The sequence below is a fragment of the Mobula birostris genome, chromosome 5, assembly GCF_030028105.1.
Source record: "Mobula birostris isolate sMobBir1 chromosome 5, sMobBir1.hap1, whole genome shotgun sequence".
Lineage (NCBI taxonomy): Eukaryota > Metazoa > Chordata > Chondrichthyes > Myliobatiformes > Myliobatidae > Mobula > Mobula birostris.
Genome location: NC_092374.1, coordinates 123018871 through 123043983, shown reverse-complemented (window position 1 = coordinate 123043983; position 25113 = coordinate 123018871).

The following is a 25113-nucleotide window of genomic DNA, read 5'->3' as shown; positions in this document are numbered from 1 at the left end:
ATGTTGTGGGGATGGAACTGAACTCTCTGACGGTAGTGTCTGAAAAGAGGATGCTGTCTAAGTTGCATGCCATCTTGGACAATGTCTGCCATCCACTACATAATGTACCAGGTGGGCACAGGAGTACATTCAGCCAGAGACTCATTCCACCAAGATGCAACACAGAGCGTCATAGCAAGTCATTCCTGCCTGTGGCCATCAAACTTTACAACCCCTCCCTTGGAGGGTCAGACACCCTGACCCAATAGGCTGGTCCTGGACTTATTTCCTGGCATAATTTAGATGTTATTATCTAACTATTTATGGTTTTATTACTATTTATTACTTATGGTGCAACTGTAACGAAACCAATTTCCCCCGGGATCAATAAAGTATGACTATGACTATGAATACTCTTGAAACTTCCCATCTAAGTCACACACTGTCCTGATGTCACTCCCTCTTTTTTGCTGGGTTAACATCTTGCGACTCTTTGTTCAACACTACACAGTCTGCAGCAGTTTAAAGGAATAGTTGCCTATTCTCCTCTCAAGAGCAATTAGTGATGGGCTGCATGACCAGGGAAAAGCACATCAATTAATAAAAAGTAGAAGCTACAGAGGTCCCCAAGCTAAGAGCCAATGGTGTCCTGGCAGTGCACCGCTACATTGATATATTTTGTCAATTCTCTGCCAGAAATGTTCTGTCACGTTGTTAATGTTGCTATTTTAAATAAAACCTGGCAAAACTGAGGTTGTTCAGACTATCACAGAATACAACTACAATGGCTTGTGCTCACTGGTATCACAGATCTGTTTAATTATCAGAACATGAATGACATGAACAAGACTGCCTTAGAGCATCTCTAATTATCTGAACAACATAAAGATTTCCTATGCTTCTGAAAGCATTAAGAGTTAACCATATTGTATGAGACAAGGCATATGTAGGCTGGCAAAAGTCCCCTTAAGTAAAGGAAATTAGTAACCAATGGGATTTTTAAAACATGATTATGCTCTTGTGATCAATTTACCTGGTTCCAGTGTAAGAGTTACCAGAATTATAGAATATGGTTTCCTAATTTAACTATTTAGAATTTGAATAATGACCCTGAGAAAAGGATCTAGTGCTTTTCTGGTGATAATGACAAATAAACTTCTCAGGCTTCCAGCTGGGTACAGGTATTGACTTTAACCAATGTTTCGATTACAAATTCTGCCACTTTCATCAGGGATGATACATAGGCATGTCTACTCTGGTGGTATTTATACCCCTGTAGTCCGTCCCTCCTGATTGGTTAGTCCTCGTCCAATTAGGTTTCTGTTCTCCCACCTTGTTTACAATTGAATTCCAGGTCTTACTTAGAGTGAGATCTTCGTCTTTGCTAAAATTCTTTCCCTCTAGTTTTATTTCAATGCTTCCTTCACCAGATGGTCCCAGATGCCACTGACACAGCACAGTAGCTCAGGCTGTTGAAATCAATCCTATGGCCATAGCGAATGCAATCATCCGCTACCGCTGATTTCTCCCGTTCTCCTTGATGCAGATTTCCACTGTGCGTCCCGTCTGGCTGATATATGCTGCTCTGCATTCAAAGGGAATCCTGTAAACTTCAGCCATCCTAAGTCCCAGGTCATCTATTTCTGACCAGGATAATCTTCCACAAGGAAAAAAAGATGATTATGTACGATGATCCTACAGAGTGGCTACAAGGTGAACAATATCAATCGGGCCCTTAAAAGGGCCAATGGAAAAACCATGAAAACTTTAAAATGAGGAGGAACCCATCACTTTTGTCTGTCTTGCCTATATTTTCACAATTTCCAGAAGGATCGCTAGGATCCTGAAAAAAATATCTGATTAATCCAGAAACCTGTGAGGAAGCTCAAATCACAGCTTATGTAGATCAAAGTTGACCTGGGACTCAGAATGGCTGGCGTTCACAGGATTCCCTGAGAATGTGGAGCAGAGTATATTGGCACGGTGGAAACTCACATCAAAGAGCACAGGAGGTGTATTTGTTGGGTTACCCCGAAAAATCAGCGGTAGCAGAACATTGCATTCACAATGGCCATAGAATTGACCTCAAAAGCACAAAACTACTGGTGCCACACTAAGGACTTTTGGGGCCACCTGGTGAAGGAAGCATTGAAATAAAGCTAGAGGAAAATAATTTTAATAAAGACGAAGGTCTCGCTTTAAGTAAGAACTGGAATTTGATTGTAAACAAGGTGAGACAGCAGAAACCTGATTGGATGAGGACAAACCAATCAGAAGGGACGGACGACCGGGTGTAAATAGAACTGGACTAGACATGTCCAGGCATCATCCCTGATGAAGATGGCAAAGGCTGTCATTGAAACATCAGTTAAAATCGATACACGTACCTGGCTGGAAGCCCGAGAACAGTTTAATGACCTTGAGGTTCTCTAGGCAAAAAATCAATCCAGGATTTCCATAGGAAGGTTAGTTCATGGACTCATATTATGTAATATTGTCTCTGATATAATGGCATGTCACCTTTATTAAAACTACATGACTATCGAACATAGAAGAGTACAGCACAGGACAAGCCCTTCGGCCCACAATGTAGTGCTGAACCGAATAAATTAGTAATCAAATAACTGGCCCCTTCTACCTACACAATGTCCATTTCCCTCCACTTCCCTCACATTCATTTGCCTTTCTAAATGCCTCTTAAAATTCCCTCCACATACAAGTGCAAATTTGCAGATGCTGCAAATCCAAGCACACACACAAGATGCTGGAGGAACTACTACAGTAGCTACATTGTGGCAGAATGGCTTCCTTTTCAACCATTTCTGTTAAAAGAGGTTGATTCTGACCTAATCTCAACTGAGATCAGATCCTTGATGTTGGTATAAGGACAGCATTAGTTCTTGCCGAAGAAACAACTACAACACACAAGATCAGAAATTGCATTAATCTTTCAAGATGAATAAATCTGTAACATTCAGTGAGCAAAAGTACATGCCAATTTTTGGGGGAAATTCTCTTTAGATTTCATGCTGTATTTTGCCTTTAAACAATTAATAAAACTCATTGAGTAAAATATTTCACACTTGTGTGAAATAGTATGGAAAATAGTACAGAAAAAATAAAGATTGCATTTACATAGTGTTGTTCTTGGAGTTCAAAGTTCAAAGTACATTCATTATCAAAGTATGTATACATTATACAACCTTGAGATTCGTCTGCTTACAGGCAGCCACAGAACAAAGGACCCATTTACAAAAGTTTGCCAAACACCCAATGAACAGAGAGCAAAAAAATAACAAATGATGCAACAATAAAAGTAATTAAATAGCGTTCAGAACTGAAGTTTATGAAAGAGAGTTTTTTGACAGACACAAACCCAAAGACTCAGTTATGCACAGACCCTAATGCAGAACACCATTTCTTAGAGATAAAATTGTGAGTCATGTACCATTTAAGAAAGGATAGTGTGGTCTAGATTGCCTGCAAGCTTGTTACTGCTCACCAAGTAAAATCACATATGTAAATTATGAAACAATTCACTGTCTATTGAAAGCTAAATTAAGAACTGTGTTTGGTATATGCATGATAAGTCATAACATATGATATGAAGTTTGTAAATGTGCATATTAAATGCTTTGTCTCACTTTCCCTTATAAAGTAATAAATTGGTGTATATTGTTCCCTGCCTACAGTAAAACTCTGACAGTCCACTGATTGTTAGGGAAGGCTGACATCAGACTCACCTGGTTCTGTTTCCTGTGTACATTTTAAATTCACTGGAGCTATTGCTAAAGTCATCACTACAGCTTAGTAAAACCATTTTGAGTACTTTGTATTAAAATGAACCTTCTTTTGTTCTAATTGTGTTCTTTCTTGTAAAAATCATGTATAATTTATGCTTTTCTTGCGAATATGCTCCCAAGCCATTAGGCTGATCAACACCTCCAACCATTAACCAACCCCATTACACTCACCACCACCACTGTTCATAGTGTTACTGAAGTAGATAGACTGATTGTATGTACATAAAGTGATGCTAGACACAGGTACTCCTGTATTGCGCATTACTTTATGTACAAACAGTCACTCTATGCATACATAGTAATCTTATTTATATTTATTGTGTTTTTTTAAGCTCCTGGGTGTCACTGTCTCTGAGAATCTATCTTGGACGTAACATATTGATGCAGCTATAGAGAAGGCACAACAGTGGCTATATTCCATTATGAGTTTGAGGAGATTTGGTTTATCACCAAAGACACTTGCACGTTTCTACAGATGGACCGTGGAGAGCACTCTAACTGGCTGCATCACTGTGTGTTACGGTGTTGGAGGAGACTCCTGCACAGGATCGAAATAAGCTGCAGATAGTTGTAAACTTATAGTCAGCTCCATCATGGGCACTGGTCTCCGTAGTATCTAGGACATCTTCAAGGAGTGATGCTTCAAAAAGACAGCATCCATCACTAAGGATCTATATCTCGCAGGACATGCCCTTTTCTCATTGATACCAGCAGGAAGCAGTTACAGAAGCCTGAAGGCACATATTCAACTATTCAGGAACAGTTTCTTTCTGAATGGACATTGAACCCATAAACACTACCTTACTGCTTTTTTATTTCTATTTTTGCACTACTTACTTAACTTAACTAATAGAATATATGTATGTGTGTGTATTAATATATATGTAATATTTATATATTTTTATTTATGTGGAAAAACATTACAGTAAGTATTACACATATATAAACTATGATTCATGTTTTGCCTATTATATTTTGCAATGTATGGCTGCCAAGAAGACAACAAGTTTCACAACATATGCTGATGATATAAAACCTCGTTCTGATTCTGATTTTTATTGTGTTCTTTATGCTTATTGTGTGTGTGGGTTTTTTTTTACTTATGCTGCATCAAATCTGGATAACAATTATTTTGTTCTCTATTAAACTTGTGCAATGAAAAATGACAAAAAACAATCTTGAAATCTTATATGATGTTATGTGCCTGTGATGCACATTAGTGTGCACGTTCATTTTTCTCTGCACCTGTGCATACACATACTTCTGCATTTAACAATAAACTTGACTCTGACATTGATCATAGGTGACATACAGCACACAGAGGTAAGAAACAAAGACAGCACTACCAACCAAGTGTCATTTATTGAATGATTTCAACTCTCAATTAACAGCAATAGCTGATACAACATTATCTTGAAAGTCTCACCACATTGTGCTCAAGATTTTTAACATTACTGTATATACACACTTCTGTACTACACAATAAATGTATTTTATGGTCTATATTTAATAACAGTAATTAAAATTGAATGTTAATTATATGCTATTCTCATGACATCTTGCGTCCACAAAAAAGTGTTGCTGATGCCGAGATTGCAAGATGCTCCTGCCCCTCATAAGGCAACCTCACTCACCTACTTTCAGCCACAGAAAGACAGACAAACTTGGATCAGCCCAACTTAAGTAAAGGAGAAATTACTGAGAAATAAAGAGCTGAATTTACCATGGGCAAACTTGGATCTGCCCAAACCAAGTACAGGTGAATTTACCAAGAGAAATAGCTGATCACATGTATTTGACAAATATGGGGCATATGTAGTTGGATAAGGATATGCTGGGTTGAGGCTTAGATGGATGGAGGAAATTTGGACTGGATACGTGGATGTAATGGTCAACATGGACTTGTTGGGTAAAAGGGTCAGTATCAATGCTCATGACCCTGTGCTCCATGTTCTGAAATGTTAACCCCAAATCAGTCATTTCTGGACCAAAACAACACATGTACCTCTATTCGACTCAATAACTAGCAAAGTCCCCTCTCTCAGGAAGCTCTAGCTTACTTGCACAAGCAAAGTCCTAAAATCCCTAATTTGTACATGGAGAAATGCAAGCAAAGACACTTTTTTAGCATCGGTTGAAATTTCAATACTCCCTAGTCCAGTTATTGACAGATGTAATGTCAAACTCAGAATGGCTGAAAATCTTCTGGCACTAATTACTTTTGAACTAAAATAAACATTGCAATGTAGATATTGTGGCACCCAAGTTCTAAATAAGCTCCCGTAAAGAGCAATTGATAATTAGAAAATATTAAGTTTTTTAGTGATGGCAGTAAAGTGTAGGCACAGAGAATTCCTCATCTCATGTCAGAATAGCGTGTTGAGGAGGTTTTAAACTAATATGGCAGGGAGATAGGAACCTACACAGAAAAGAAGAGGGAAGTAAAAAGCAAAAGTCGCATAGGTCACGAGATTAAATGAGTATAAGGGCACTTTATCTGAATGCCCGTAGTATTAAAAACAAGGTTAGTGAACTTGTGGCATAGATCAGTACCAAGGCATATGATTTAGTGGCCTTTACAGAAACCTGGTTGCAAGGTGGATATGACTGGGAATTAAATATCCAAGGCTATCAGGTATACGGAAAGATAGGCAGGAAGACAAAGGAGGTGGGATGGCACTCTTAATTAAGGATGAGATCAGGACGATTGTGAGAGACGATATATGATCTACGGAGCAGAATGTTGAGTCCATCTGGGTAGAGATTAAGAATAGTAAAGGGAAAAAAATCACTGGTGGGTGTTGTCTATAGGCCACCAAATAAAAATATTGCTGCGGCAGAGGCAATTAACCAAGAAATAACTGAGGCTTGTAAGAACGGAGCGGCAGTTGTCATGGGGGATTTTAACTTACACATAGATTGGGTGAATCAGGTCGGTCAAGGAAGTCTTGAGGAGGATTTTTATACAATGCATCCATGATGGCTTTCTTGAGCAGCATGTTAGTGAACCTAAAAGGGAAAATGTATCTTGGATCTTCCAAGTCACTGATCTCCAGGGTGGCTGAGAAAGAGGTTAAGTTGACATTTTTGTCACATTTCACTGTTTATGTCCCTGAAACCCACTTAATATTTTAAACCTAGGAAGAAACACTAGAGAACATAGTTCAAAACTGACGCTGGACAACTAGTAAAAATGGTCATAAACAAAATAACTTATAAACCATCTATTTAATTTCTGAAGATTAGTGTAACCATTTTTCAGTTATGAATAGATACTTTTTATAAAACCATGTTCTTAGTGTTGCTGTTTATTGACCAAAGTAGAAGCTGGAATGTAAAGGCCAATAATATTTTAAACCTCTTTAGTGCTTTACCACAATCTAGGTTAGCATGTCGTTATTATTGATTGTAGTTTTAACTTCTTGGTATATTAAACTGCTAAAAGTCTCATATTCTGGCACAGTAAACTGGGACAACAAAAGAACAACTGTGATGAACAAGGTTGGCAGTGCCAGCTGCTTGGACCACCTTAGAAGTAGGATTGACTTTCAGAACACCAGGGAATTAGCTTCCATGGATTGATAACCCATTCGCCCGATTGCATAAACAGAATTGTTAGATCTATCCCTTGCCTCCAGAATAACGTATACAAATTTCTCAGATATTTTATGGTCATAACATTATGGATACCAGATGAGATAGACAAATACTAAATAAAAATAAAAAGTTTAAAAATACAGAACTTCTTGCTACCTCAAAGTTACTGCTTGCAATGTGTAGAAATTGTTTTATTTTGCAGTGTTAATAAAGATGAAATTGGAAAAACTATAACTGCAATTTAAAACTGTGATATAGCATTAAAATATAATGGATATTGATATAGTAAGAATTAAAAATATGGTCACTGAAAATGAGATACTATTTGAGTTGGTGGAAAAACACTGAGGAAAAGAGTTTTAATGTACTGTTGACCAGCACAATCTTTTTACTTATTGGCCATAAAATGTTGCAATCTAAATTCAATTTTATAAAGATTTTCATGTCAAGGCAAAGATGACACCCTAAGCTTTGGAAAATTTAGCAGATATTTTGGAGATAATTTTAGTGATTTTTTTATATTTGTCTTATTTCTCATCTGTAATTACTTTTCTGCTAGATTTGTTTCTGGTCAATTGAGCAACTGAATGTGCTCATGAGGCTACTGATTCTGGATGGTGAGGGGAACCTGTTGATATAGAATAAGCAGGGACTCATTTTCTAGGGAAAATGTTTGTGGGTTCACTTTTCACCCCATATATCATGTGTATCTTGTGATGTACTAAGGTACTGCCGTCTTTCAGATTACATGTTAAACTGGTTGTCACCACTGCACATTGAAGATTTCAAAACACAATTATGAAGAAGAATTGGAGAATTATCTCCATTGCCTGAGTTTAAAAGACCAATAATTAACCTACATCAACTGCAAATTTACTACTTGTCGCTGTCACAAAGTTGATTCTCCTCTTAATGGAGGCATCAGCTCATTTTGTATTGGTAAGGGGTGAGATTAGAAAGAGGCTAAAAACACTTTAAATTGTATCTTTATTAACCCAGTAAAATAATTAATGTTTCCATGACATGTAGCAACAAATTTGAGGGAGCAACAAGTTTTTTTTAAGATTTTCAAAGTATTAATTAGCCCCTTTATAAATGCTATCGGTCTCTCCCATCTAAACAGCATAACATAAGGGTCAGTATAAGTAAAGCCATTAGCAGAGAGGCCCATAAACAGTACCCATTGTTAAGTGTCTTGAAGAGATCTTGTTAAACTATCATCTTAAACTGTTGCAACCAATCTTGTGAAGACACAACCAAAGTCAAAAAAACGTTCACCATTTCAAAAGTAAATTTATTATCAAAGTAAAATCCTGATATTCATTTTTTGCAAGCGTTCACAGTAAAAACAAAAAAAACAACAATAGAACCAATATAGAGTTTGACCCAGCACTGAAGAAATAATGACAATACATGTTCAAGTCAGCATATTCCGTAAACTTGAAGGGAAAAATACAGCTGGTAGTATTTTCATGAATCTATAAACGTCATTATCAGAGTCAATCATCAAGGGCTCCCATCACCCAGGCAATACTCTCTTCCCACTGTTGGCATCAAAAAATCAGTACAGGAGCCTCAGGACCCGCACCACCAGGTTTAGGAGCAGTTATAACCCCTCAACCATTCTTGACCAGTGGGGATAACTTCACTCAACTTCACTCACTTCATCATCAAAATGTTTCCACAATCTCTGAACTCAGTTTCAAGGACTCTTTATCTCACCTTCTTGATATTTACTGTTATTATTATTTCATTTTTTCTTCTTTTGTATTTTCACAGTTTGTTATTTTTTGCACATTGGTTGTTTATTCATCCTGCTAGGTGTGGTCTTTCATTGATTCTATTGTGTTTCTTGGATTCAATAAGTATGCATGCAAGAAAACAAATCTCAGAGCAGTATATGGTGACATATATGTACTTGTAACTTTGAACTTTGACTTTGGCCTTCTTGCTATTCGAGGAATCTCACTTAGACGATCCACATTGCAAAGGGGAGACAAGAAAGCCATAAAAGGAGACATATACTGCAGATGAAGTGAGTAGGCAAAGATCTGATTAAAATAATTAAATGTGGGAAAATCTGAAATGGTTCATTTTCATAGAAAAATATTAACATAAAGAGAAGTTTCAAAGTTCTCATTTCCAAGTATTTAGTGGAAAGAAGATTAATGATATAGCAAATGAAGATAGTTCATTGTAGGACACTGTATACTTAGCTCTGTCCTCTGGCTATAGGGTGATAATTTTTTACCTCCTTATACAGAATCTATCCACCCTCTGTTCCAAAACAATTCAAAGTATCTGCTACCAGAGCCATTGAGGAATAACCTGGTAGAAGAAAAATAGAATTCCCTCCTTCTTAAATGGAATGAATCTTTATTTTAAACGATTGAGGGGACTTCCATTAAACAGTGCTTCTTTGATTTGTGTCTAGGATCTCCTACAATAGGAAACATTCCATCCACATACATCTTTCACTTTTCTAAAGTACGGCAGTTGCAACCCTAGCTTGTTAAACACTTCTTCATAAGATAACCTAGCCACCCCAGGTATTCAACTGAATTATATCAAAGCATTTGCATCCTTTCTTAAATATAATGATCGATACAATATAAAATATTTCAGAAATGGTCTCACCAATGCCTTATATAAAAGAATTATAATCTTACTTTAGATTTTAATTTCCCCAACAATAAACAATAAAATTGTTCTATATTTCCTAGTGACTTGCACAATGGACTTTTGCACACCTTACATTAGGACACTCAGGTCCCTCTACATTTCAGAGCTCTTGCAATCTTGAAGTTGGACCCTTTCCTACTTTTATGTTAAGTTTATTGGATTAGATCTGTCAATTGTTCCAGACATATTGGTTTAAACTAAATATCTCCATAGTAATGAAACACCATAGGAATCATGGTCTGGTGCTATAATAAGGGTATTAACATAGGCAAAGTGAGCTGACAAACCCAGAATGTCAAAAGCCATATTGTACAATGTTAATTTAGGGAACTAGTTTATAGATTAGTTTTGTAAGCCTAATTTGTGATACCTAAGAAATTAACCTATATAATTTGATAAAAATGATACCTCAAGTTCAGCAGAAAATTTCATTTGCCCTGCAATCAATTTTGACTAGCAGTTATTCCATCATACAAATGTGTAACCATGGCATCACTGCCAAGGGCAATTGAATATAATCTTTGTTTCAAATAAAAATTAAGCTCCAACTGGAGTTCCAGGACTAGCAATAAAAATTAAAAATGACAGACCAGCCACCTTCAATAAAAAGGAATTTAGTAAAAATATGCACTTTAAAAGAAAATGTGTGAACTGATTGACAGAACAAATGCAATGCACCTTTAATGTGAGCAACGTGGTTGCCCTTTCATAATACTGGGGGCACAGTAGACGTGGATTGAAACCACAGAAACTTGGCTGCTACAATTTCTTGAACTACTCAGAAAAAAAGGGAGACAGTATTCTTAAAGCAGACCTTTACCTTCATCTTTAGCTTTTTGGAATTGTTATTCATTTTACATAGCTTAAGTTTAAGTTTACTTGTCATTCAACCACACATAAATATTTCTGAACACAGCCTGTCAAAACAGCGTTACTCCAGGGCCAAGATGCAAAACATAATACCATCGGTCATTCACAGCACAAGGCACATATAGCACATATAAGATAGCAGTAAACATACAGTCACACCTCTCTGGCTTCACCTATCACCTTCCAGCTAGCCTCTTCCCCTCCCCCCACCTTTTAATTCAGACATCTCCCCGCTCTCCTCCCAGTCTTGAAGAAGGGTCTTGGCCCGAAACATAGACTGTTTACGCTTTTCCGTGGATGCTGGCTGATCTACTGAGTTCCTCCAACATTTTGTGTGTGTTATACAAAAATATATATCATCCAAGTCCCTGAGTCCATGAATGTTACACACACACACACACACACACACACACACACTTTCCTTATATCTTCATTTACATCTTGCCAGCAGTGCAGTGCCCCTTTTTCAGCTTCCTTCGAGTTGATCTGCAAGACATCTCTAGCCTGAAATATCACAACTCATCCAGTGGAGAGCTGCTATCAATTTATCTGATAGCTGCCTTGTCAGGTCAAGGAAAAGTAGGGTTGTACGATAAATGCTGGCATATCAGTAGCACCCACATCCCATGAACAAATAAACAAATAAGAAAAAGTAAACCTGATTATTAATATCACCCGAATAACTATTCAAATAGTAATCTGAGGCTTAATTTTAAAATTTACCAAAATTCAAAATTCAAAAGAAAAATTCAGTTGAAAGATTTCAGACTTCCACAACACCAGGAGTTCCAACCCATTTTACGCCATGGACCACTACCATTAACCAAGGGGTCCCTGAACCCCAGCTTGGGAACGTCTGCACTACACTGATTGCTTTATCTTTACTGTTTCTTCTAAGGTATCCACTCTGCTTTTATTCTACCGTTTCTCATTATCAAGGACTCAAAGGATGAATTGCATTCTTTCAGAATCAGATTTATTAACACTGACTTAGATGGTGTGAGATTTCTTGTTTTCCAGTAAAGTGCAAAGCACAGAATTACTATAACAAATAAGTAGTTTAAAACAGGAGCAACAAGATAGTGATCTTGGGTTCATAGACTGTTCAGAAATCTGATGCTGGAGAGGAAGAAGCTGCTTCTGAAGTAATGAGAAGGGGGCATGTCGTCATGATGGAGACCGATCTTAGTAATCAATGCCACTTTCTTGAGCCACAACCCCTTGAAGCTGACCTCAATAGTGGGGAGGGTTGTGCCTGTAATGAAGCTAGCTGAGAATACAATCCTTTGCAATATAACATATAAGAGCATAAGAAATAGGAGCAGGAGTAGGCCATCTGACCCGTCGAGCCTGCTCCGCCATTCAACAAGATCATGGCTGATCTGGACATGGACTCATCTTCACCTACCCCATAACCCTCAATTCCCCTACTATGCCAAAATCTATCCAACCTTGTCTTAAATATATTTACTGAGGTAGCCTCCACTGATTCAGAGAATTCCACAGGTCCACTACTCTCTGAGAAAAGCAGTTCCTTCTCATTTCTGTCCAAAATCTACTCTCCCGAATCTTGAGGCTACGTCCCTTAGTTCTAGTCTCACCTACCAGTGGAAACACCTTTCTTACCTCTATCTTATCTATCCCTTTCATAATTTTATGTTTCTGTAACATCTCCTCTCATTCTTCCGAATTCCAGCGAGTATAGTCCCAGGCAACTCAATCTCATAGTCCAACCCTCTCAACATCTTGAAATCCTATGCGTTGGGCCTCCATACCAGGCTATGGTGCATCCAGTCAGAATCTCTGCCACCGTACAAAAATTTGTAAGAGAGTCTGATGTCATACCAAACCTTCTCAAACTCCCAATTAAGCAGAGCTGCTGGCATGTCTTCCTTGCAATTGCAACAATGTGTTGAATTTGGCCGATTCAATCTGTTGCCTTGAACAGTGTTCCACCTATCTCTGAAATAAATACTCTGAATTATCCAGCATGTGTGTTAATATTTCACCTTACTGGCCTTTCATACCCATCTTCTGTTCAAAGCAGATCATACAATGTGGAGCAATGATAAATATGAACTTTCTATCTTGCGGCATAGGCAGGGTTTAATAGGCAAACAAAGTAGTGTGGACAAAGAATGCACTGTCAGTTATAGACTGATAAGACATAGGAACAGAGACTGGCATTTGGCCCATTGATTCTGCTCTGCAATTTCATCATGGCTGATCCATTTCCCTCTCAACTCCATCTCTTGCCTTCTCCCCAGAACATTCCACACCCTGACTAATCAAGAACCTATCAACTTCTGCCGTAAATATACCCAATAGCCTGGCTTGCACAGCCACCTGTGACAATGAATTCCCCAGTTTTATCACCCTCTAGCTAAAGATATTCATCCTCATCTCCAATCTAAATGGACGGCCCTCTATATTGAGGCTGTGTCCTCTGGTCTGAGACTCACCCTCTATAGGGAACATCCTCTCCACATCCACTCTATCTAGACATTCCAATACCAATAGGCTTCACTGTAATCCCACCCTACCCCCCACCTCATTTTTCCAAATTCCAGTGAGTAAAGTCCCAGAGCCATCAATCGGTCCATTTTTGATAAGCCTTTCATTCTGAGAATCATTCTCATGAACCTTCTCTGAATGCTCTGCTATCCCAGCACATCCTTTCTTCAATAAGGGTCCCAAAAGTGCTCACAAAACCCCAAGTGATATGAAACTTCATCACCTAGTTAAGCACACGTCATTCAAGACCGTAAGACCATAGGAACATAAAATATAGGAACAGAATTAGGCCATATAGCCCATCTAGTCTGCTCCGCCATTTCATCAGGCCTGATCAAGATTCTTCTCAGCTCCAAGCTCCTGCTTTCTACCCACACCCTTTCATGCCTTGACCAATAAAGAATCTATTAACCCCAGTCTTAAATATACATTAAAACTTGGCCTCCTCAGCTGCCTGTGGCAAAAAATTCCAGAGATTCACCATTCTCTGGCTAAAGTGATTCCTCCTCACCTCTGTTCTAAAAGGACATCCCTCCATTCTGAGGCTGAATCCTTCGGTCATAAACTCTCCCACCATAGGAAACATCCTCTCCACATCCACTCTATCAAGGCCTTTCACCATCTGATAGGTTTCCATTTTGGCCACCCCTCATTCCTCTGAGTTCTAGTGAATTCAAGCCCAGAGCCATCAAACACTATACATATGACAAGCCATTCAATACTGAAATCATTTTCGTGAACCTCTGTTGAACCCTGTCCAGTTTCAGCGTATCCTTTCTAAGACAATGGGCCTAAAACAGCTCACAATGCTTCAAGTGAGGCCTCACCAGTGCTTTATCAAGTCTCAACATTACATCCTTCTTTTCATATTCTAGTTTTCTTGAAATGAATGCTAACATCACCACAGGCTCAACCTGCAAATTAACCATTAGTGAGTCCTACACAAGGACTCCCTAGTCTCTTTGTGCCTCAGTTTTTTTTGTATTTTCTCTCCGTTTAGAAAATAGTTAACCTTTTCATCTCTTCCACCAAAGTACGTGGCTATACACTTCCTATTCTGTATTCCATCTGCCATTTCTTTACACATTCTCCTAATCTGTCTCAGCCCTTCTGTAGCTTCTCTACTTCCTCAGAACTACCTGCCCCTCCACCTATCTTCATATTGTCTGCAAACTTTGCAACAAAGCCATCAATTCCATCATCCAAGTCATTGACATATGACAGAAAAAGAAGTGGTCCCAACACAGATCCCTGTGGAACACCTGCAGCCAACCAGAAAAGGTTCCCTTTATTCCCACTCTTTGCCTCCTACCAATCAGCCACTGCTTTACTCATTCAAGAACTTTCCCTGTAATACCATGGGCTTGTAGCTTATTAAGCAGCCTCATGTGTGATAATTTGTCAAAGGCCTTCTGATAATCCAAGTAAACACATGAACCGATTCGCCTTTGCCTATCCTGCTTGATATTTCTTCAAAGAATTCCAACAGATTTGTCAGGCAAGATTTTCTCTTGAGGAAACCATGCTGACTACAGTTTATTTTATCATGTGCCCCCAAGTACCCCAAAACCACATTCTTAACAATCAACTCCAACATCTTCCTAATCACTGAGGTCAGACTAACTGGCTTATCGTTTCCTTTCTTCTGTCTCTCTCCCTTCTTGAAGAGTAGAGTGACATCAGCAATTCTCCATTAGTCATGGGAAATTTCAATATGCAAGTAGATTGGGAAAATCAGGTTGGTGCTGGATTCCAGGAATGGGGTTTCTAGAGTGCCTACAAGATGGCTTTTTAGAGCAGTCCATGGCTGAGCACTCTAGTGGATCTGTTAATCTGGATTGGGTGGTGTTCAATGAACCAGAATTGATTAGGGCAAATGATCATAATATGATTGAATTCTTCCTACAATTTGGGAAGGAGAAGCTAAAGTCAGATGTATCCATATTACAGTGGAGTAAAGGGAATTACAGAGGTATGAGAAAGGAGTTGCCCAAAATTGACTGGAAAAGAACACTGGCAGGGATGATGCCCGAGCAGCAACGGCTGGATTTTCAGGAAGCAATTTATAAGGCATAGGATATATACATCACAAAGAGGAAGAAGTATTTTAAAGGCAAGATGACTCAACTGTGGCTAACAAGAGAAAACACCAACATAAAAGCTAAAGAGAGGGCATACAATAAAACAAAAACTGTGGGAATTTGGAGGATTGGGATGCTTTTAAAAACCAACAGAAGACAACTAAAAAAGTTATTAAGAAGGTAAAGATGGAATATGAAAGTAAACAAAAACGAAGAGGACACCAACTATTTCTTCTGATACATAAAGTGTAAAAGAGAGGTGACAGTGGATATTGGACCACTGGAAAATTATGCTGAAGAGTTAGTAATGGGGGACAATGAAAGGGCAGGCAAATTAAATAAGTACTTTGCAGAGGGATTTGGACCAGCTGGAAAAATGGGCTGAAAAATGGCAGATGGAGCTTAATACAGACAAGTGTGAGGTACTGCACTTTGGACGGACAAACCAAGGTAGAACATATAAGGTAAATGGTAGGACACTGAGGAGTGCAGTAGAACAGAGGGATCTGGGAATAAAGATACAAAATTCCCTAAAAGTGGCATCACAGGTAGATAGGGTCATAAAGAGAGCTTTTGGTACATTGGCTCTTATAAATCAAAGTATTAAGTATAAGAGCTGGGATGTTATGGTGAGGTTGTATAAGGCATTGGTGAGGCCGAATTTGGAGTATTGTGTACAGTTTTGGTCACCAAATCACAGGATAGATATTAATAAGGTTGAAAGAGTGCAGAGAAGGTTTACGAGGATGTTGCCGGGACTTGAAAAACTGAATTACAGAGAAAGGTTGAATAGGTTAGGACTTTATTCCCTGGAGCGTAGAAGAATGAGGGGAGATTTGACAGAGGTATATAAAATTATGATGGGTATAAAGTGAATGCAAGCAGGCTTTTTCCACTGAGGCTAGGGGAGAAAAAAAAGTAGAGGACATGGGTTAAGGTTGAAGGGGGAAAAGTTTAAAGGGGATATTAGGGGCACTTCTTCATACAGAGAGTCGTGGCAGTGTGGAATGAGCTGCCAGGTGAAGTGGTAAATACGGGCTCACTTTTAACATTGAAGAAAAACTTGGACAGGCACATGGATGGGAGGTGTATGGAAGGAGATGGTCCAGGTGCAAGTCAGTGGGACTAGGCAGAAAAATGGTTCGGCACAGTCAAGAAGGGCCAAAAGGCCTGTTTCTGCGCTGTAATGTTCTATGGTTCTGTAGTCTTCACTGTGGAAGGCACTCGCAGTATAGTGGAATTTCTAGGTGTCAGGGGGCATAAAATATGTAAAGTTACTGCGACTAGAGAGAAGGTTCTTCGGAAACTAAAAGGTCTGAAATTAGATAAGTCAGCTGGAAAAGAGGGCGTACACCCCAGAGTTCTGAAAGAGATCGCTGATGAGATTGTGTAGGAATTAGTAATGATCTTTCAAGAATCACTTGGTCCTGGAATGCTTTTGGAAGACTGGAAAATTGCAAATGTCACTCCACTCTTCAAGAAGGGAGAGTGCAGAAGGAAGGAAACTATAGGCCAGTGAGTCTGACCTCAGTGGTTGGTAAGATGCTGGAGTTGATTATTAAGGATGTGTAAGGATGCAAACTTCATAACAGAGATTAGGAGGAATTTCTTTAGCCAGAGTATGGTGCATCTGTGAATTCATTGTCACAGACAGTTGTAATTGGGTATATTTAAATCTGAAGTTGATAGGGTTTTGATTAGTTAGGACATTAAAGGTTACAGGGAGTAGGCAGGAGAATGGGGTTGGGAGGGATCATAAATCAACCATGATGAAATGGCGGAGCAGACTCGGTCGCCAAATGGCCTAATTCTGCTCCTATGTCTTATGGTCTTACTATATTTATTTGAATTCCTTACAGGAAATCTTCTTCCATAACAACTTTACTTTTTATTATGAGTTATTTGTTTTAATCTTTGAAACTTGCAGAAAATTTAATAGTTTTAGAAGTTTCAATGTAACCCTCTCGAGTTCATTCCCGTACTTGAGTATTGTGTTCATAACACGGTAACCCAAGGTTTTAAATTTTTCCTCCATGTAATCACACATGAAAACAAATTTTAACCAGAATTTGCCACCATGTGAGATTAATGGAAGAACTATGTTATAACCTGCCATAATTTGATTTACGTACTCCATTTGTATTAAATAAATCCCCGATAGCACAGAATACAAGCATCTAAACATTTTAGTACATTTGAAAGAATTCAAGGATTGTCAGATGATGAAAGTTTCTCTAAACTTTAAAAACTAAGTATTTTTCATTAATCTATTGTATTGGAGCATGAGATGAAACATTGATCAAACTGAACATTAGAGAATTAGACCAGAACCAAAATGTGGAACTAGTCAGCACAGTGATTATAATACAGGCCCACTTATACCAGGGTGACATTTGAGCAAATTTCAGTGGTGGATCTTATCTGCATTTCGCTGGTGAGTCACAGACACCATCAGGAAGCAACTTGGCCTGGTTGTAATACCAACACAATCCTTTATTTACAGTATGTCCTGTGGATGTGGAGTTGATGCAAAAATATTCAATGCTTTTGTTCTTTGTCTTGGCTAATGTTGCATGGTCCATTTAAGTATCACTTAGTGACTGGCTCCAGATTTATAAAAAAACATCCACACATGCATACATGTGTTATGCCTTGGTTGCCTTCATCTGATATAGGATCCTCATTTGTTTAACAAAACCAGTTCTTGGTTTGTTTCAGTCTGGAACCCCAAATGAGTGACAAAGACCTCATTCAATTTTGCATGAGACACTGGTGTAGTGTATTTAATATTTCAGTAATATTTAAGCAATATTGAAAATATATTGTTTGATTAAGCACTCTGTTGTTTGCATAATTCATAATGGATTATATGTAAGAAGTACGTGAATGGCATGCATCATTATATCACTATGACATACGTGCATGCCTCACCAAAAACAATGCAAGGTAAGACTCAGTAGATATACATCTGCAGGCTCCATTGTTTTCCTTTCATTTAATTTTTGGAGATACAAAAACTCAAGGTAGTTCTAAAACTAACCCGAGACCTGTTGAGGTGCAGTAAATTTTCTTCAAATGGGGAGAAAGACATATGAGTTTTAAAAAAGGCACACCATGTATTTCTTCAGAAGGGGGACAGATATGATTGAGTTTTTAAAAGAGGCAGAAAACGGATGAATTTCACCAATTCATGAACAGTGACTACCGGGTGATAATAACCATAAATAAAAATAAAGCAGAAATAGCTGGCTACATCAGAAAGTTAGATGCATTCAATTGCACAACAGATATCTGGATGATGTATACTAAATGAATAGAGCAGTATTTTGAAGCAAATGAAGTAGCCAATCAAAAGTGAGTGCCAGTGCTACTGAGTGCAATAGGTGGAAAAGCATAGAGTTCACCCAGAAGTTTGACTGCTCTAATTAAACCAACCGAAATGAGCTTTTCTGATTTTGAGAACATAATGCAGCAGCATTTAGAACCAAAACCATTGATAATGGCAAAATGCTTTAAGTTTCATATGTGGAATCAAAAGGAAGGAAAGTCCATTTCAGCTTATATGACAGAACTGAAGAAATTGCCTGAGCATTGCCCATTCAGTCATGGGTTTAATAATGTACTGTGGAATCTTACAAAGAAAGCATTCAAAAACGCTTTCTTCCTGAAATGTAACTCACACTTAAGAGAACTGTTCAAATTGCTGTATCAGTGGAAACAGCAGCCAGAGATGCAGTTGAGTTGCAATTAGGAAGGAAAGTGAGCCTGAACAAAATTGCAAAATTAAACAGAAACCTGTCTGGCTGAACAACTTGTGTTATTGTTGTGGCATAGTCTCACCAGACCAATGCAGGTTTAAAGGCAGAAAATACAACAAAGTAGGACACATACAAAGAGTATGTTGGGCAGACAAAAGTAAATGCACAGCACAAGGAAGAGAAAAAGATAAAAAGTCAAGTTGCAGTTTCAAAAGAGCCACTAATCCACATGCTGTTGATGAAAAATCTGATCATGAAAATGATGCAGGACTGCGTAGCCTTGAAATTTCCACGAGAAAACTAACAATAGTCATAGTCATACTTTATCGATCCCAGGAGAAATTGGTTTTCATTACAGTTGCACAATAAATAATTAAATAGTAATAAAACCATAAATAATTAAGTAATAATATGTAAATTATGCCAGGAAATAAGTCCAGGACCAGCCTATTGGCTCAGGGTATCTGACCCTCCAAGGGAGGGGTTGTAAAGTTTGATTGCCACAGGCAGGAATGACTTCCTATGACGCTCTGTGTTGCATCTCGGTGGAATGAGTCTCTGGCTAAATGTACTCCTGCGTCCAACCAGTACATTATGTCGTGGATGGGAGACATTGTCCAAGATGGCATGCAACTTGGACAGCATCCTCTTTTCAGACACCACCGTCAGAGAGTCCAGTTCCATCCCCACAACATCACTGGCCTTACAAATGAGTTTGTTGATTCTGTTGGTGTCTGCTACCCTCAGCCTGCTGCCCCAGCACACAACAGCAAGCATGATCGCACTGGCCACCACAGACTCATAGAACATCCTCAGCATCGTCCGGCAGATGTTAATGGACCTCAGTCTCCTCAGGAAATAGAGATGGCTCTGACCCTTCTTGTAGACAGCCTCAGTGTTCTTTGACCAGTCCAGTTTATTGGCAATTCGTATCCCCAGGTATTTGTAATCCTCCACCATGTCCACACTGACCCCCTGGATGGAAACAGGGGTCACCGGTACCTTAGCTCTCCTCAGGTCTACCACCAGCTCCTTAGATTTTTTTCTCTCCTTAGAGAAGCAATATAACTTACACCAGGTGAACTGGAAATTAATTAAAATGGAATTGGATCAGCTGTTTCAGTCATTACATAAAATGGATTTTTATGCCTTTTCAAAGGTAGTGAATTGAAGACCACAGATATCCAGCTAAGAATTTATACTGGAGAAATGATACCTCCTGTGGAAATGACATTCATAACAGTAAAATACAACAACCAACAAGCTACATTGGGCTTGTTTGTGGTAACGACAGGACAGCTAGCATTGTGGGCCGTGATTAGCTGAGACTATTACAAACTGATTGGGAATGGGATGTGGAATTAAAATGTGTGGCCACTGGGAGATCCTGCTTTCTCTGGCAGACAGAGCATAGGTGTTCAGTCCACATCCCATTCACACTCTGACATGTCTATCCACGGCCTCCTCTACTGTAAAGATGAAGCCACACTCAGGTTGGAGGAACACCACCTTATATTCCATCTGGGTAGCCTCCAACCTGATGGCATGAACATTGACTTCTCTAACTTCCGCTAATGCCCCACCTTCCTCTCGTACCCCATCCGTTACTTATTTTTATACACACATTCTTTCTCTCACTCTCCTTTTTCTCCCTCTGTCCCTCTGACTATACCCCTTGCCCATCCTCTGGGTTCCCCCCCACCGTCTTTCTCCCGGGACCTCCTGTCCCATGATCCTCTCGTATCCCCTTGCCAATCACCTGTCCAGCTCTTGGCTCCATCCCTCCCCCTCCTGTCTTCTCCTATCATTTTGGATCTCCCCCTCACCCCTCCCACTTTCAAATTTCTTACTAACTCTTCCTTCAGTTAGTCCTGACGAAGGGTCTTGGCATGAAACATTGACTGTACCTCTTCCTAGAGATGCTGCCTGGCCTGCTGCGTTCAACAGCAACTTTGACGTGTGTTGCTTGAATTTCCAGCATCTGCAGAATTCCTGTTGAGAGGCCTTGAGTCTGGTTTGGGGTGTAAAAACATTTCAACCTTTACTGGTGTGGAAGAGAGTTTATTGTCATTACTGATCATCAACCACTAGTCTCCATTTTCAATCCACATGAAGGTGTTCCTTTAACAGCAACAGCACCGATGCAGAGAAAGAGTGTTTCTTGGAGGTACAATTACAAAATATAATTCAAGAGAACAATTAATCATGGAAAGGCTGATGGATTGTCCTGTTTAACAGTGGAAAAGGAATTACCTGAAAAATTTACAAATGTGGAGACTCCTCTTGACATATTCTCCCTAATGCAAATTGAAAGTCTCCCTATTATGGCAGTGATGATCTAAAGAGAAACTGGAAAAGACTCCCCACTGTCTCAGGTCTACATGGCAACTCAAAATGGCTGGAATGTACAGCAGAGATTCCAGTTCCCGTTTTTCACCAGTGCCGGGATAGTAGACAATAGACAATAGACAATTGGTGCAAGAGTAGGCCATTCAGCCCTTCAAGCCAGCACCACCATTCACTGTGATCATGGCTGCTCATCCACAATCAGTACCCTTTTCCTGCCTTCTCCCCATATCCCTTCACTCCGCTATCTTTAAGAGCTCTATCTAACTCTTTTTTGAAAGAATCCAGAGAATTGGCCTCCACTGCCTTCTGAGGTAGAGCATTCCACAGAACCACAACCCTCTGTGTGAAAAAGTTTTTCCTCAATTCTGTTCTAAGTTGTCTACCCCTTATCTTAAACTGTGGCCTCCCCCAACATCGGGAACATGTTTCCTGCCTCTAGCGTGTCCAATCCCTTAATAATCTTATACGTTTCAATCAGATCCCCTCTCATCCTTCTAAATTCCAGTGTATACATCCCCAGTCACTCCAATCTTTCAACATATGACAGTCCCGCCATCCCGGGAATTAACCTCGTGAACCTATGCTGCACTCCCACAATAGCTAGAATGTCCTTCCTCAAATTTGGAGACCAAAACTGTGCACAATATTCCAGATGTGGTCTCACCAGGGCCCTGTACAACTGCAGAAGGACCTCTTTGCTCCTATACTCAATTCCCCTTGTTATGAAGGCCAGCATGCCATTAGCTTTCTTCACTGCCTGCTGTACCTGCATGCTTACTTTCAGTGACTAATGAACAAGAACACCTATATCTCATTGTACTTCCCCTTTTCCTAACTTGACACCATCCAGATAGTAATCTGCCTTCCTGTTCTTGCCACCAAAGTGAATAACCTCACATTTATCCACATAAAACTGCATCTGCCATGCATCTGCCCACTCACCCAATCTGTCCAAGTCACCCTGCATTCTCAGAACATCCTCCTCACATTTCACACTGCCATCCAGATTTGTGTCATCTGCAAATTTTCTAATGTTACTTTTAATCCCTTCATCTAAATCATTAATGTATATTGTAAATAGCTGTGGTCCCAGCACCGAGCCTTGCGGTACCCCACTAGTCACTGCCTGCCATTCTAAAAAGGACCCATTAATCCCTACTCTTCGTTTCCTGTCTGCCACCCAATTTTCTATCCATGTCAGTACCCTACCCCCCAATACCATTTTCTCTAATTTTGCACACTAACCTCCTGTGTGGGATGAACTTGTCCTTGATGGTGATTGCCATATGTGGGGATTGAAAGCAGTTGTACTATCCGAGCTGAGAACTAAAATGTTGGAGGAGCAACATGCCAGTCATATAACATGATGAAAATTTAAGTATTGACTCAAAGCTTTGCCTAGTGCCTAGGGTACATCAGCATATCAAGCAGCTCACCACGCACTGCTCAGGAGGTTAACACGTCCAGAAGAGGCCAAGAGCAGTGCCATTCCCTCCCTAGAAATGGCCTTCATTGCCCTGGCAAAGGATTCACATGCATTTTGCTGGATCTTTCATGGGCACAAATTTCCTGGTAGTGGAGGATACAGCTACGAGGTGGCCAGAACAGTCCCCAATAACCATCACTATAGCCTTGGATATTGTTGAGGCAGAAAAGCTTCGTCTCAAGAACTGGTGTTCCAAAACACTTAGACAGTGACCATAGTTTGTTGTGGAACAGTTTCAGCTTGGAATGAGAATGAATAGAATAAGACATATCACATCTGCCCCGTACCACCCAGCTACAAATGGCTTGGAGGAAAGGTTTGTCCAGAGTCTAAAGAATGCACTGAAGGCAATGTCAGCAGAACACACTACACTGAATCAGGATCTTGCCAATTTCCTCATTGCATATCGTAATGCAGCGAATCCCACAACCAACAATTCACCAGCTTTGCTGTTCCAGCATCGTCGCTTGTGCGCCTGCTTGGATCTCTTCAAACCCAAACTCAAAAGGAGTATGCAGTTCAAACAGCTGAAGCAAATCGAGGGCTCTTCAAACAAGGAGGTTCAATGTTCCACTCCTGGACAAGCACTCCTGGCGAGGACTACAGAGATGATCAAAAGTGGGTACTTGGAAAGATTAAAGAGAGAACTGGACCACTCTTCTACACAGTGGAGATTTCGTCTAATGTCATCTGGAGATGACAAATCGATCAGTTAAGTAGAGAAGATTGTTGCTTTGCTGCAGCTTATGCATGGGAGGGGGAAGTTGGGGGGAGGCTTTGGGGTTCTAACATTTAACTGTCACTCATTCTTTGGGGCACTCCTCTGTTTTCGTGGATGTTTGTGAAGAAAGCGAATTTCAGGATGTATATTGTATACATTACTCTGACATTAATGTAACCCCCAGGTTCTCTCGGCTGCGTAAGTCTAGGGAGGACAATGTCTGGCCCCACTAAACGTGTGAGATTGAGGTGCAAAACCTCCTGTTTGTGTGGATGCTGTGTGATGTGTTACCCTGTTACAAATCAGTAACACAAAATAACAGACAGTACACTATATGCAATTAAATGAATTAAATGACTTAGCTTTATTATTCTTAATTTGACTAAAGGGTTAGTAAAGTAAAACAAAAAGAAAAGGGCCCAGTTTAATGAAACAGTCTAATGTCCTCTGGGTTCCCCCCAACCCCCGCTTCCCTTCTCCCTGGGCCTCCTGTCCCATGATCCTCTCATATCCCCTTTGCCAATCAGCTGTCCAGCTCTTGGCTCCATCCCTCCCCCTCCTGTCTTCTCCCATCATTTTGGATCTCCCTTTGCCCCTTCCACTTTCAAATCTCTTACTAGCTCTTCCTTCAGTTAGTCCTGACGAAGGGTCTCGGCCCGAAAGGTTGACTGTACCTCTTCCTAGAGATGTCGCTTGGCCTGCTGCATTCACCAGCAACTTTGATGTGTGTTGCTTGAATTTCCAGCATCTGCAGAATTCCTCGTGTAATGTGCACAAGTTAGAGCTCATGGTTTCCCTTTCGTTGGTCCTCCATCGATTTCCGTGAGCTTCATTGACTCCTGGCTCCACTCCAAGTCCGCTCCTGTCTGGTGTCTACAACCTCACTGTTCTGGTATCTTCACTCTCCATCTTCCGTCGAACAAAAGATCCAGATCACCTCGGTCTCAGGCACACAACAAGAAAAAAACACTCCCTTCATTGGATGGCGCACATTCCAAAGCCCCTGTTATCTCTAGCCATAACCCAAACACTGCTGCACAGAAAAACCATGACATTAGCAGGGCTTCTACAGAAAGACTATTACATTAGCAGTGAAACCTTTGCCAGGTTGTTACATTAAGTGTACCTATTGAAACCTACTGAAGATGGCCAGAGCTGTCAGAACCACTTCCTGCAGTCTCGGAGTCAGCTCCTACAACCGACAAGGAGGAGGTCCCAGAACCTGAGGTAGGTCCACAGCCACAAGTCTTGCCTGCCAAACAGAGTGACCCCT